Source organism: Pantherophis guttatus, chromosome 4 (genome assembly GCF_059756535.1).
Source record: "Pantherophis guttatus breed Tessera chromosome 4, ASM5975653v1, whole genome shotgun sequence".
NCBI classification, from domain to species: Eukaryota; Metazoa; Chordata; class Lepidosauria; order Squamata; family Colubridae; genus Pantherophis; species Pantherophis guttatus.
Window position 1 is genome coordinate 62,384,925 of NC_142066.1, and position 13,089 is coordinate 62,398,013.

At 42.0% G+C, this 13,089-nt stretch overlaps 1 protein-coding gene across 7 annotated transcripts in view; it reads left to right on the forward strand.

Annotated features, from left to right (window-relative positions):
* Window positions 1-1,293: 1,293 nt before the first annotated feature.
* The window catches only part of SLC20A2 (solute carrier family 20 member 2), a 101,744-nt gene continuing 89,948 nt past the window's right edge, over window positions 1,294-13,089 (forward strand). For 2 of the 7 annotated variants that reach the window (XM_060691755.2, XM_087892309.1), the window contains exon 1: window positions 1,294-1,485. The gene's annotated coding sequence lies outside the window, so the exon portion shown is untranslated. Of the gene's footprint in view, window positions 1,786-13,089 lie in introns of all 7 variants that reach the window. The other 5 variants (XR_015733872.1, XM_034416273.3, XR_015733873.1 and 2 more) reach the window with 4 other exon arrangements.

Genomic DNA, 13,089 nt, shown 5'->3' on the forward strand with positions numbered 1-13,089 from the left:
AAATGGATATCAAACATTCCAGATGAATTTAATTTTCAGATTCTGGTAATATAAAAGAATTCTGATAGTTGCATTTTTTTACTTCAATATAATTTTCATGGTTTTTTTTTTAATATCACAGGATCTCAATGACTATAGAGTTTTAAAGCATTTCTACAGGAGCATTATAATTGGGGTTAAATGAATAATGACTAAATTCTTGGTTGATTTGGCTTTGACAGTCAAATTTGATTTGTGAAGCCAGTCACTGCAGCATGTGAACTCTGGTTTATTATTTAGTGTTAAGTAATCTTAGCAGTTTGGGGCTTTGCCAGCAGATTCATGATTAATTAAATGGTAATTAACTGAAAGGATCGGCATACTTCGGAATCAACTGTAAGCTTTTCTTTCTGGTTATTCACTCTAATAGTGAATTGGGCTGCTTACTCTTGGAGCAAAGTAGAAAGATGATCATTTTTTTTCCAGGCAGAAGTAGGAATTTGAAAATACCTTGGGGTTTTTCCATCCCAAATTATTTATCTGCTAAATGGGAAAGAAAACTGTATTATCTGTGCAGAAAAAATAGCTGCGTCTGCAACGTCCTATGGCGACAACTTAGCAGGTGCATTCATGCATGGAAGACATCTATTGCCATTCTCCCAGGTTCTCTAAGCAGGGGTGGGGGTGGAGATAAAAACGACTATTTCCTCAAATCCTCAGCGTTTTGAAAAGGCGACTCAAGAGACTGGATTAAAAAAAGAAAAGAAAAGAAAACGTGCGTCAATTCAACTTCACGTTTGCATTTCTTGACCCTTTGCACCAAGCCTCCAGCGTGAGATAGTCCCGCTTCTCCAGGTAGAAGATAGAGGGCACTGATGTCCAGGCTCGGGATTTCTTAGGCGCTCGATTAATGCGCTTTCCGGGACGTATAGAAATGCACATATGGCAACCCTTGGAATACTGCACTATGGTCAGTTAAAAGTTATGCTATTAGGAGATTTAGATTCTCTTCTCCCTCCCACTTCCGTCTCCCCAAACTCTTATTTAAAGCAAGTTAAAGGTATTGCAAGTCTCAACCGCCTCAGTGGCCCCTTTAACTCCCTCACTCATTCCGTCATTCAACTGCAGCCTTGCAGGTGTCGAAGTCGCATTTTATACGACTGGGGTGTGTCTGCGTGTGTGGAATCTAGGACGCCTGAGAACAGCGTCCAAAGTTTGCTTCGTGGGCATGTGCTGTGACGCGCCCATAAAACCCTCGATTTCTTAACCGACTTCTGGGGTCAGGCCTTCTTCCGCTTTGCGGTAGGAAAAGCCAAAAGCGGAAGTCCGGATTGTGCTCCTTCTCGATCCCCGTGTGTTCTCGCCTCCTTCCTTCAACTTCCGCTGGGCATTTTATTTATTTATTTCTTCGGTTTGATGTGCATCCGGGTCCCGCCGGCGTGCTTAGCGGCAGTTGTGGAGAGCGGGTAGGCGAGGCGCCGGGTGCAGCGAGCGCGTGGCTGGAGGGTGAGTAAATAGAACTGGCCGGCCAGGCGCGCGCCCGCCCGCCCGCCCGCCCGCCCGAACGAACGAACGAACGAACGAGCGGCTTTCCCATTTTGCACCTTTGGCGAACTGCGTCCGTAAGAAGCGGCGAATGGTTTGCGCTGGGAATTAGCGTCTCTCTTCGTCCTGGTTGCGATGACCTGAAGTCCCGTCGATAGTGACCGGTCTGTTGTCTACAGGCATTGCCCACATTCCTTTTTCTTTACGGGACACGCTTTCTTCTGTCCTCCTGCCGGACGCGGCTTCTTGTGCGAATGCTAGGTAGAAAGAGATGAAAACAAGCCCAGATTTCTCTTGAGGGAAAGTGATTTGCTTGTTGCATTTCGAAACCCTGACAAGCGTTTGGTAGTCGTGTATTTAGAGTGTCAGACAGTAGCCAGTTTTACTAGGTAATTGTTGGGTAGGGTGAGGATTATGCCAATAGAGAAAAGCGGGTGCTAAATCAACGTTTGACTTCTCTCACCCAGGTGACGACCAAAAAAAAAAAAAGTGGGGAAGTAGCATTTATTCCTGTGTTGAAGTAAATGCATTTTCCAGCCAGTTCTTGACCTTTCCGGGAGAGGGGAGGGGATCGAAACTTTCTGTTAACTGCTCTTTTGTTTGACTATGCATACCTAGTGCTTTTGTTATCTTCTTGGTTCACTTGATGCGCAGTTCATAGATCTCCCAATTTTATGGCTTTAGTGTAATCCGGGCCCTAAGCAATTAGCCCGCAAGATCTAATGTTGAGGAATCACATGATCAGTCTGTACTGCTGCTTTAAGTGAATCGCGGTGAAGAAAAAAGAACATTAGTAGTTAAAGAGACAAAAGATGTGTGCCCTTACAGCCGAAAATTAAAATTAATGTTGTAAAGTGGATGTAAATTGGGGTTCCAAGCCGACATTTCTCACATTATCAACTTGGTACTTATACAATTTATACAAGACATTCCCTCTTCAAGAATGGCACTTGAATTAGACTTCCTTTGGAATAAGCACACTTTAAATAATGGGATTTAAATTTCTGACGGTGAGCAAAACTGCTTTTTATTTTTCATTTCTCCACAAAGCAGGTCTGTTTGGCTGTTTTATAAATGGACATATAATTATTCCATTTTACATAATGAGAAAGAAAACATGCCTCAACTATTATCAGCTAAAGGAGAAATTTTGTATTACAGACCTTATAGTCACAAAATGCTACTTCTGTTGGTTGGACATGGGCATGTTAATCTCATGCACGAGGGTTTACTACATGACTTTAACAAAGCAAAAATAGCATTGGGAACTGAATCAAATGGAGGCTTTGGTATGAGGAGAGATAGGTTTTGTCTTGTTATAGCCTGTTCAGAAACGTTAAGATGATACTTTAAATCAAGCCTAAAGGAAAACATATAAGAAAATAGGTCTGAAAGCATTCAAAGGACTGCTATTCAGGAGCATGAACAAATCATCTCTCTTCAAATTGTTAGAGAATGCACATCTCTTGCAAGGTTTTTTTTTGAAGATGGCTTCTTAAGAACGTCTTTGGGCCATCTCCTTATCCATGGTTGATTTTTCATGCATTAGGAGATAATTGGGAACAAAGTTTTAAAGCAGATACAAAAGGCTTACAAAAAAAGCTATTTTAAAATTAATGGTAATTTCAAAAAAAGCGTTTTGTCCTTATATTTGAACATTTCCCAGCATCTCTTTGAAATGTTTTGCACAATGTTAATGCAGGTAACAGAGGAAGTCATCTACATCTGTTGTCAGTAATTAAATTACAACAACTGAATGCATAATTGAAACATGAAAATAACTGTACAGAGAATCATAGCTTTTACAGAGTTTTAGGAATTGTCTTTTCTAAAATAACTTCCTATCCCCGGGATAGTTTTGAAGATAGGTTTGTTATCAATATTTTACCTATATTTAATTTTGGAGAGCTTCTGTACTTTGTAGCTACTCCGGGCTTCTTTGGTGGGAAGGATGCTAGTGCTTAATGTGATGCATTTGAAAATCATGCCAGGTAAAGATGAGCAATAGGAACAGCAATGAGATTCAAGATTGCATATTCCCCATTCTCTAGAGCAGTGGGTCTCAACCTTCCTAATGCCGCGACCCTTTAATACAGTTCCTCATGTTGTGGTGACCCCCAACCATAAAATTATTCCTAAAACCATTGAAAATATGTGTTTTCCGATGGTCTTAGGTAACCCCTGTGAAAGGGTTGTTTGACCCCCAAAGGGGTCCCGACCCACAGGTTGAGAACCACTGCTCTAGAGGTTAGGGAAAGATAGCTGTACTGGCTTTGGGTGCAGTTCAAAGTGTTGGTTATGACCTTTAAAGCCCTTATTAGCATAGATCCAGGCTACCTGATAAAACATCTCCCACTAGCACAAGCCTGCCCCATTCGTGATAGTAGAGAGGACCTACTTCAGATCGCATTGGTGGAAGAATTTCTGACTATTGGGATCCAGAAGAGCCTTCTCTGCCATAGTGCTTGCCTGTTAGAACATCCTACTCTCTAAAATGAGATCTTCCCCACCCTCCTATAGAGCCTGAAGACCTGGCTCGGCTGGTTAGTCTGGGGACCCAATGGAAGAGTACTACACTACATTTGATAGCAAACCCCACTTTCTCCCTCATTCCTTGCTTCTCCACATGCCCATTTTTTATTTTCATATCGCTATATTCACGTTGTTTTCCTGTTCATAGTTTATTCTATTGTTTCATTACTTTGCTACTGTTATGTTTACACTTCTTTTCATTTCTCTGTCAATTCTAGGCAGCTGTATGCTGCCTAGAATAGCCCCATGGAAAAATAGGTGACAATTAATAAATAAATATCTGCCATTTTACTCTCTGTCTTTATAGTTTGGAATTAGTGTTTGGAGCTCTTGTAGTATATTTTAGCTTTAATCATCTGGAATAATTTGATTTTTGTCTATATCTTGCTTACCTCTAATTTTAGATGTATCTATATGTTGGTATGAACAATGTTTTTTTATCATTCTTATTGTTTTATATTGTGAACACTCAATCATATTCCCTTCTCTCTAATAGTAATGTTTGTCATTCCATTTGATTTCCATTCAATTGTACAGAAAGATGCATTTTCATCTGAATAAATGTATGGATGAATGAATTGTTCCATATCTATTGTCTGCAGTGCTAAATGGAAATTTCAGAGTGTATCTGGATATATTTATGCTATTTTAAGCTGCACTCTGAAGTGTTCTTCTTTTAATAGAAACCAGAATCTTGATGTAGAAATTGATTTCCATTCTATTGGAACATTTCTGAACCCTGTTATTCTATGCTGGCTTTATCCATGCTTGACTTAATAGTTTAGAACTTACAGTTTGGGAAATTACTTCTTTGTTTAAAATAAGTTTTCTACAGCTAGTTGGAGTTACTAGATTTATCACCCCATAGTTAAAATGTTGGTGATCGATGATGAAGTAGATATGGGAAATATCAAGACAAGAGATACATGTTTAAGTCATTAGAATTTTTTATTTTGCAAAAGGACATTCTCAATTATTTAAAAAAGATTAGAAGTTGTTAATGTAATGATCATTAAGAATGCAATTAATCCATGTTGAAAAAAATCCATATTCAGTGTTTATGGCCATCCCTCTTAAATATAGCTCTTGATTACTAACAGTGAAAAAAAACAGGATAAAATCTTCATAAATAAATAATAACTAACCTAAATAGCCGCTAAGATAATAAAAACCACACAATAAACATAACTACAATAAAAACTCAACCACACATCTAGGCCCTAAGGTCAGTAACCAAACTAAGTATTTAAGGCCTTAGGAAAGCTAGTAGGGTTGAGTCAAGTCTATTCTCTGGAACACTGATGTTCCATGGAATGGGCCCCAGAAAAGACTCTTCTTGGATGCAGTCAAATGACTAGTATTTAAGGAGTTCTTTTTAAAAAATAAATTTTTCGTCATTTCATTTTTGTTTGTATATTCTTTATTTCTATGCAGTAATATAAAATAATTTCTAATCTTCAGATAATTTTCATTTTTGATGGACAAAACAAAATAATTTTGTAAAAATTTTGAATCGGATGTTGTTGTATTTCTTTTGAAGCGTATATGAGTGATTATTTTCCTAGAATGCTGTCTTGAGCTGTTAAAAAGATTTTATGACATCTGAATGTTAGAAAATGTTATATAATTATCTAAAATCTGCAAAGAACAACCTTTTTGGATCAAGTTATGCCAGTCTATGACTGTTTCACAATTCCAATTTCTTTAAAAAAGACAGTAAAAATTAGTAATTAGGTTCAGAGAGCAAACAAAACATTGTTTAAAAAATTAGAGTAATTCGTAACTTTTATTTCACTGATATTTTATCAGTGAAATTAATATTGTAGGAAGTTAGCATCCAACTCTCTCCTAGGAAAATGAGATATTTTAGGAAATATTAAAAGGGTAGAATATTTCCCCTAAAGGGGAGGCAGAAACTCACACACACACACCTTTGTCAATGGGCCAGTAAAGCCTGGGGCAGTCTATTCTACATAACAAAAATCTACCTCCTTCAGGCAGAGCCATAGTAGGAATTGTCCAAAGCCCTTTCATTATATCATCACCCAGCAAGAGTCAACCAAGCCTGGGACTTAAAAGACAACCTACAAAGTTACCCCTGCATGACCCCATGGGAGTCTGACAATCAATCAGAACACAAACTCAAATTCAAACCCAGCAGAGGGTATAAAACCCAGACACTCTCAGCATCTCTACCCTTTTCTGCCCAGGATCTCAAGTCATGTGATCCTGTTCATCAATAAACCTTCTTTCCAAGCAACTTCCATGAATCCAGTGTCTTTTTCCCACTTGGAACTGAACCCAGATAGACATTTCTTCCAACAATATATAATACAAATTATGGTAAAATATAGTACAGTATAACTAAAAAAACAATCTGGAAGTAAAAAGTTAAAAAAAACTATATATAAAAACTAGTAAATCAAGCTACATATTTAGTAGCAGTTCTCTCACAAATTTTGTGCAGTGTAGGTGGACCCTTTATTTAATAAGGTGCATTTTTCATTCATTTCTGCAATCTGTAAATAAATAAAAAAGAATTATATTGGGCATGTCTTTTTGGCAGCATTGGGTAAATATCTTAAACCAGACCACTTTGAACTGTTGGAATTTTTGTACATTTGATATGCCTGGATTAAATATGTTTTTAATGCTAAATATGATTTTTAATGCTTTTTTAGTTAAATTTATTGGTATTGTATGTATTTGTGGTGATCCCAATAAAATGAAAGCATTATTCACTGAATGTTATTTACTTGCTTTGTTCTACTAAATAGCTTATCATATACTATCCCTTAAGGACTTTTGGCTTGTTTCATGATATGATCTCTAGGCTGCATAGAATATGATCCCTATAATTCCACAATCTTTCTTCTATAAGCATATCAGATGTATCTAATTCATCTGCTACCTCTTTAAAGAATACAGACTTCTCTTTGGCAAGATACTAGGGCAGGTAACTCTTTAAGAACAAAGTATCCAAGACTAGTATGGTTACTACCAAGTCTGTGGGAAAATAATAATCTTATCAGCCAACATAGAATATAATATTACTAAAATCCATAAATAAAATCTTAATTTCTTCTGTTCAATCATGTCCGATTCTTGAACAAGTTCCTGCAACTTTGAAGTGGTTTGCCTTTGCTTCCTTTCTAGGCTTCAGATAAAGTGGCCCATGGTCATTCAGCTTTGTGCCCAAGGCAGAACTAGAACTCACAATTTTCCAGTTTCTAGCCTGATTCATTATTTATTTATTTATTTAATTAATTAATTTTTATACCGCCCTTCTCCCGAAGGACTCAGGGTGGTGAACAGTCAGAATAACATACATATAATGTGAAATAAAAATATTTTAAGAATAATTAAACCAATTTGGCTCATCAATTAAGATCTTCAGCGTAGAATTTAGATAATCTGAAAAAAATTTATGCCAGTCCGGCTTGATGAAATAGACAGGTCTTCAGGGCACGATGGAAAGTACGGAGATCTGGGATCATTCGTATCCTTGGGGGTATCCTGTTCCATAGGGCAGGTGCCCCCACAGAGAAGGCTCTCCTCCTGGGAACCACCAGCCAACATTGCTTTACTGACCGTACTCTGAGGAGGCCCACTCTGTGGGAGTGTACTGGTTGGTGGGAGGTTATCGGTGGTCTCGTAGGTACTCAGGTTCTAAACCTGGAGCACTTTAAAGGTAAGAACCAACACCTCGAATCGCACTCGGACGGCCACCGGGAGCCAGTGCAGCACGCGTAGGAGAGCTGTTACATGTGAGCGCCATGTTGCTCCCATAATCATCCGCGTGGCCGCATTCTGGACCAGTTGGAGTCTCCGGGTGCACCTCAAGGGTAGCCCCATGTAGAGAGCATTACAGTAGTCCAGTCGGGAAGTGACGAGCGCATGAGTGACTGTGCATAAGGAGTCCCGATCTAGAAAGGGTTAGGTTCGCCTGATTCGCAACTGGTGAATCAGGCGAACCTGATAGAAAGTTCCCCTGGCCACGGCCGTCATGTTCTTCTAGAGACAGCCGCGTGTCCAGGAGGACACCCAAGTTGCGAGCCTTCTCTGTGGGGGCCAATGACGCCCCCAATAGTCAATGATGGTATCAGCTGGCTATATCGGGACGCCGGCAGTCACAGCCACTCGGTCTTGGAAGGATTGAATCGGAGCCTGTTTTTCCCCATCCAGATCTGCACGGCTTCGAGGCACCGGGACATCACTGCAAGGGCATCATTGGGGTGGTCTGGGGTGGAGATGTACAGCTGAGTATCATCAGCGTAAAGATGGCACTGTACCCAAAAAACCACGGATGAGCTCACCCAGCGGCTTCACATAAATGTTGAACAGAAGAGGCGAAAGGACCGACCCTTGCGGCACCCCACAAATGAGGTGTCTTGAAGTCGACCTTAGCCCTCCTGCCAACACAGACTGCGACCAGTCAGAGAGATAGGAGGAGAACCACCATAGAACAGTGCCTCCCACTCCCAGTCCCTCCAGTTGGTGCAGCAAGATACCATGGTCGATGGTGTCAAAAGCTGCTGAGAGATCTAATAGGACCAGGATAGAGGAGCAACCCCTATCCCGGGCTCTCCAGAGATCAACCAAAGCAACCAATGCTGTTTCAGTGCTGTAACCAGGCCTGAAGCCGGACTGGAACGGATCAAGGTAGACAGTTTCATCCAGGTACTGCGGGAGTTGCTGTGCCACCACACTTTCAACAACCTTTGCCAAAAAACGAAGGTTGGAGACTGGACGGTAGTTTGCTAAAACAGCCGGGTCCAGAAAGGGCTTCTTGAGGAGGGGCCTCACCACCGCCTCTTTCAGGGCGGAAGGCAAGAAACCCTCACTCAAGAAGCATTTATAATTCTCTGGAGCCAGCCTCGTGAAACCTCTCGGGAAGCCAGTACTAACCAGGAGGGGCACGGGTCCAATAAACATATGGTCGCGTTCAACTTCCCCAGTAATCTGTCCACGTCTTCAGGGGTCACAGGGTCAAACCCATCCCAAATAACATCTTCAAGACCTGCCTCCATCACCCCGTCTGAACCCACCCAGTTAGATCCAAGCCTTCCTAAATTTGAGCGATTTTATCATGCAGATATTGTGCAAAATCCTCAGCTCGATCTTGTAAGGAGTCTTCTGGAGCTCTCAGGTGGAGGAGGGAGCGGGTCACCCTAAACAAGGTGGCTGGGCGATTTTCTGGTGATGCAATAAGAGCGGAAAAATAGTTATATTTTGCCGCTGCTATCGCCACTAAGTAGGTCTTAATATGAGACTTCACCAGTGTTCAGTCAGATTCGGAACGACTGGCTCTCCAACTACTCTCCAGGCGTCTTTTCCAGCGCTTCATTTCCCTCAGCTCCTCAGAAAACCAAGGATCCGGGCAATTTCGACGCTGGGTCAGAGGCCACAAAGGCACAACCCAATCCAAAGCACCAGCGGCCATTCTATCCAGGCTGCCACCAGGTCTTCAGTTGAGTTGTGAGCTAGAGTCTCAGGAAATGGCCCAAGCTCCATCTGGAATCTATCAGGATCCATCGGGCGCCTGGGGCGGAACCACTTAATTGGTTCCACCTCCCTGCAGTGGGGTGTAGCGGACAGAAAGTCAAGCCTAAGGAGAGAATGGTCTGACCATGACAAGGGTTCAATGACTATATCCCCTATATCTAGGCCATTCAACTACTGGTCAGATGAGAAGACCAAGTCCAGAGTGTGTCCCCCCGTGTGAGTAGGGCCATGAACTAACTGGGTCAGGTCCATGGCCGTCATGGAAGCCATGAACTCCCAAGCTGTCTCAGATGTTTCACCAGTGGACGGCAGGTTGAAATCTCCCAGGACCAGAAGCCTAGGAGTCTCAACCGCCACCCCGGCTATTACGCTGAGGAGCTCAGGCAGGGCTGCTGCCACGTGGCAGGGAGCCAGGTATGTAATCAGCAGGCCCATCTGTAACCAATGACCCCACTTCACTAGGAGGGACTCACATCCAGTTGTCTCAGGAACAGTGGCCTCCCTAGGATCAAGACCTTTCTTTATAATAACCGCCACCCTTCCACCCCTACCCTGTGCCCTTGGCTGATGGAATGTGTGGAAACCTGGTGGGCACATCTCTACGAGGGGGATGCCCCCTTCATGGCCCAACCAGGTCTCTGTAATACCCGCCAGGTCCGCTTTCCCCCCTGAATTAGTTTACAAATGAGGGGGCTTTATTAACCGCGGATCTGACATTGCATAACATCAGCCTAAGGCTAGGGCCCTGAGACTCTGAGCAATCCAGGGAACGAGAAGAGCCTTGGGAGTCGGAGCGTGCCACCACTTGAAGACAGCGGGTGCATACCCCCCTAACATGATGTGGCCCCCTGCTCCCACCATATCTGCCCCTCCCAACCATGACCTTGATGGAACAGCCCTCTTCCATATAAGTATTAAGCCCCTCCATTCCCAGCTCTGCATCTCCAATGATGTAACTTTGTGCTGGATCTGGCCTCCCTTTTGAAAAGTTGTCCTCTAAGCCCTCCCTCTGTGGGTTGCCCCCCAAATCCACATGACCCACCCCGCTCCCACCTACCCCTCTTTTAGAAACCTTTAAAATTTTGGATAAGAAATTAGATAAAAAGACCCTCAACCCCCTCTTTGCAACATGCCACCTCTCAGGATTCCAAAATCCGTCATCAAGGTAGGCCCTCGATAGTGTGGAGGGCCAGGTCTGAGAGACGGGGGAGTCTCGCAGAGCAAGAAGCTCAGCCGCTGAGTACATCCGGTGGCCAAGGGGTGATGTTAGGATGGCCAAGAAGATGATGTAAGTTCTGAAGGTCCTGGAGAGAAGGAAGATGTAGATCTAGGTGTTGGTAGAGTAAGCTTATAGTCCTCTCACAACAGTAGGAAGAGTCTTATACCATTTACGAGCACCAGGGAAATAGTGTCCGGGCCACCCTCTCACGGTGGCTGGCTAGAGTATAACTGGCCATGGAATCTGATGTGCCGATCCTTCTGGTGGTGAATAGAGCAATGTACCGACTCCTGCAATATCCACATCTTAGATGTTAACTCTCTGTCCGACTGAAAGAGTTGATAAAAGTATAGGGCTGGTCAATAGAATCCTGCTGGTGGTCATGTTATGAGAAGGTGAGATGGATTAGCAATGGAATACAAGGAAGATGTTATTTGCTGTAGGATAATAAGTTAGATGGTCAGTGATCGATGTATGTTCTGAGACCAGACCGGGGGGGGGGGTGTAACATGAGGCAGCCGGGATTATCGTTCACAATCATCCGCTCGCCCTCCCAAGTCCTCCAGGTCATGTTTTTTTTTTCTAACCTCAACTGGTCTTTATATGGATCACAGGTCATTATGAGAACCGCCCCTTCAAGAAGATTAAGTGTCCCGTGGCAGTCCAGGGGGGTTCTGTGATGGTGAATTATAAAAGATATCCCTGCAGCATTTGTTAAGGGCTGCCACTGCTGCTGCTGGCTTTCAAAATGTCGCCCAATGGTCAGAGCAGCACTCTTCCGTGGCCGTTACCACTGCCGCTGTCCTTGGTGCTGAGATCTCGCCATGGAGGCTCCAAAAATATCTGGAGACTTCCAGGGCTCCGATAAGGACCTCCCCTCCGCCGACATAGCTGTTGCCATCATCACAGTGCTGTCGACAACCCAGCCATCGCTCTCAATAAAAAGACAGCAAGCCGTAACAATCTGACCGCCGTTGGTTCTTACATCCTTGCGGCATGGAAAAAATGCCGGCCCCATCCCAGCCATGGTATTTCGGAGAGCGGAAAAGCTCTCAGATGGCCGGCGGGAAGCTCAGACAGCCGGGTTGGGGGGGACGATTTGTTTAGCCCCTGAAGACCTCAGATGGCCCGAAATCACCCCCATCGGTATCGGGGCTCAGGCAGGCGGCACCATCTTGTCACATGCTTGCGGATAGTCCTCAATTAACTACTACACCAAGCTGGCTCTCTAAAATAAACCATGTATAATGTTAATACTGTATATAAAGGGAGTATAAGATAGGTTTGATCATGATTTAGAGACTGATGTACTAAAAAGATCAATTGCAGTACAGGTCCCCACTTTATAATTTGTAACTGCATTTCTTCATCATTGTTGATTTTATTGTGAGATCTGTCTGTTTTGTTAATTCATTCTTTCAATTATGGCTGCTAATATTTGCTAACAAATGTCAAAATAATTGCTCATCCTTTCCATAGATATATGTGCAATTTACTATTATTTTGGTGGTGAGGTAGAAGCTTCAGTTTGTAGATACAAAGCTGATTTTCAATTGATAAACAACTGATGTTATTAGTTATCAGAACATGTAGCTCTGATTTCTTTGCAATGTTTCAATATGGAGAACATTTTCTAAGATAACATTTTGCTTGACAGATAATTTTACATTTTATTTCTTTTAGAACTATTGCTGGCTGGATGCCTTCTGATTTCTGCTGTTTCTTATTTTTACTAGATTTAGTTTTTCCAGTCAGTTTTCTGAGGGAAAAAACCCGCTAGTTTATGCATGATATCTATTAATTTTTTCTCTTTGCTGTGTAATGGTAAGAACTCTCACCAAGTTCCTACTTCTGATACTTAAATAAACCTTTAAAATTATTTTAATTTTTCTAGCAATATACTCAATTATTTTTCTGTGTTATTATCGCTTTGATTTGTTTTTCCAGTTTGTACTCGTTTGACTTATTTAAGCAGCAGTTCCATAATTTGGAAAAGCTTTCTTACCTTTTATGGCTTTCTTAATCTATTTATTAACAAAACTGGCATCTTCTTAGACTTCTTGGGACTTTTCCCAATCTCTGGTACATACTTTTGCTGAGTTTTTGTTCTTGAGATTTTAAATAGCTTCTATGAATATTGAAGAGTTTTGATCTTTCTGCTTTTCTATTTTAGCTTATATTTTAATGTTATTTTTGAAAAGATTCATTGTTTTGATGTCTGATGTCACTGTTCTCTGTACTTTGCTATCTTTGCTTGAGTTATGCGTCTGTATGTGTCTGCAAATTTTCAGTGTTGAAAGAATCTTTCC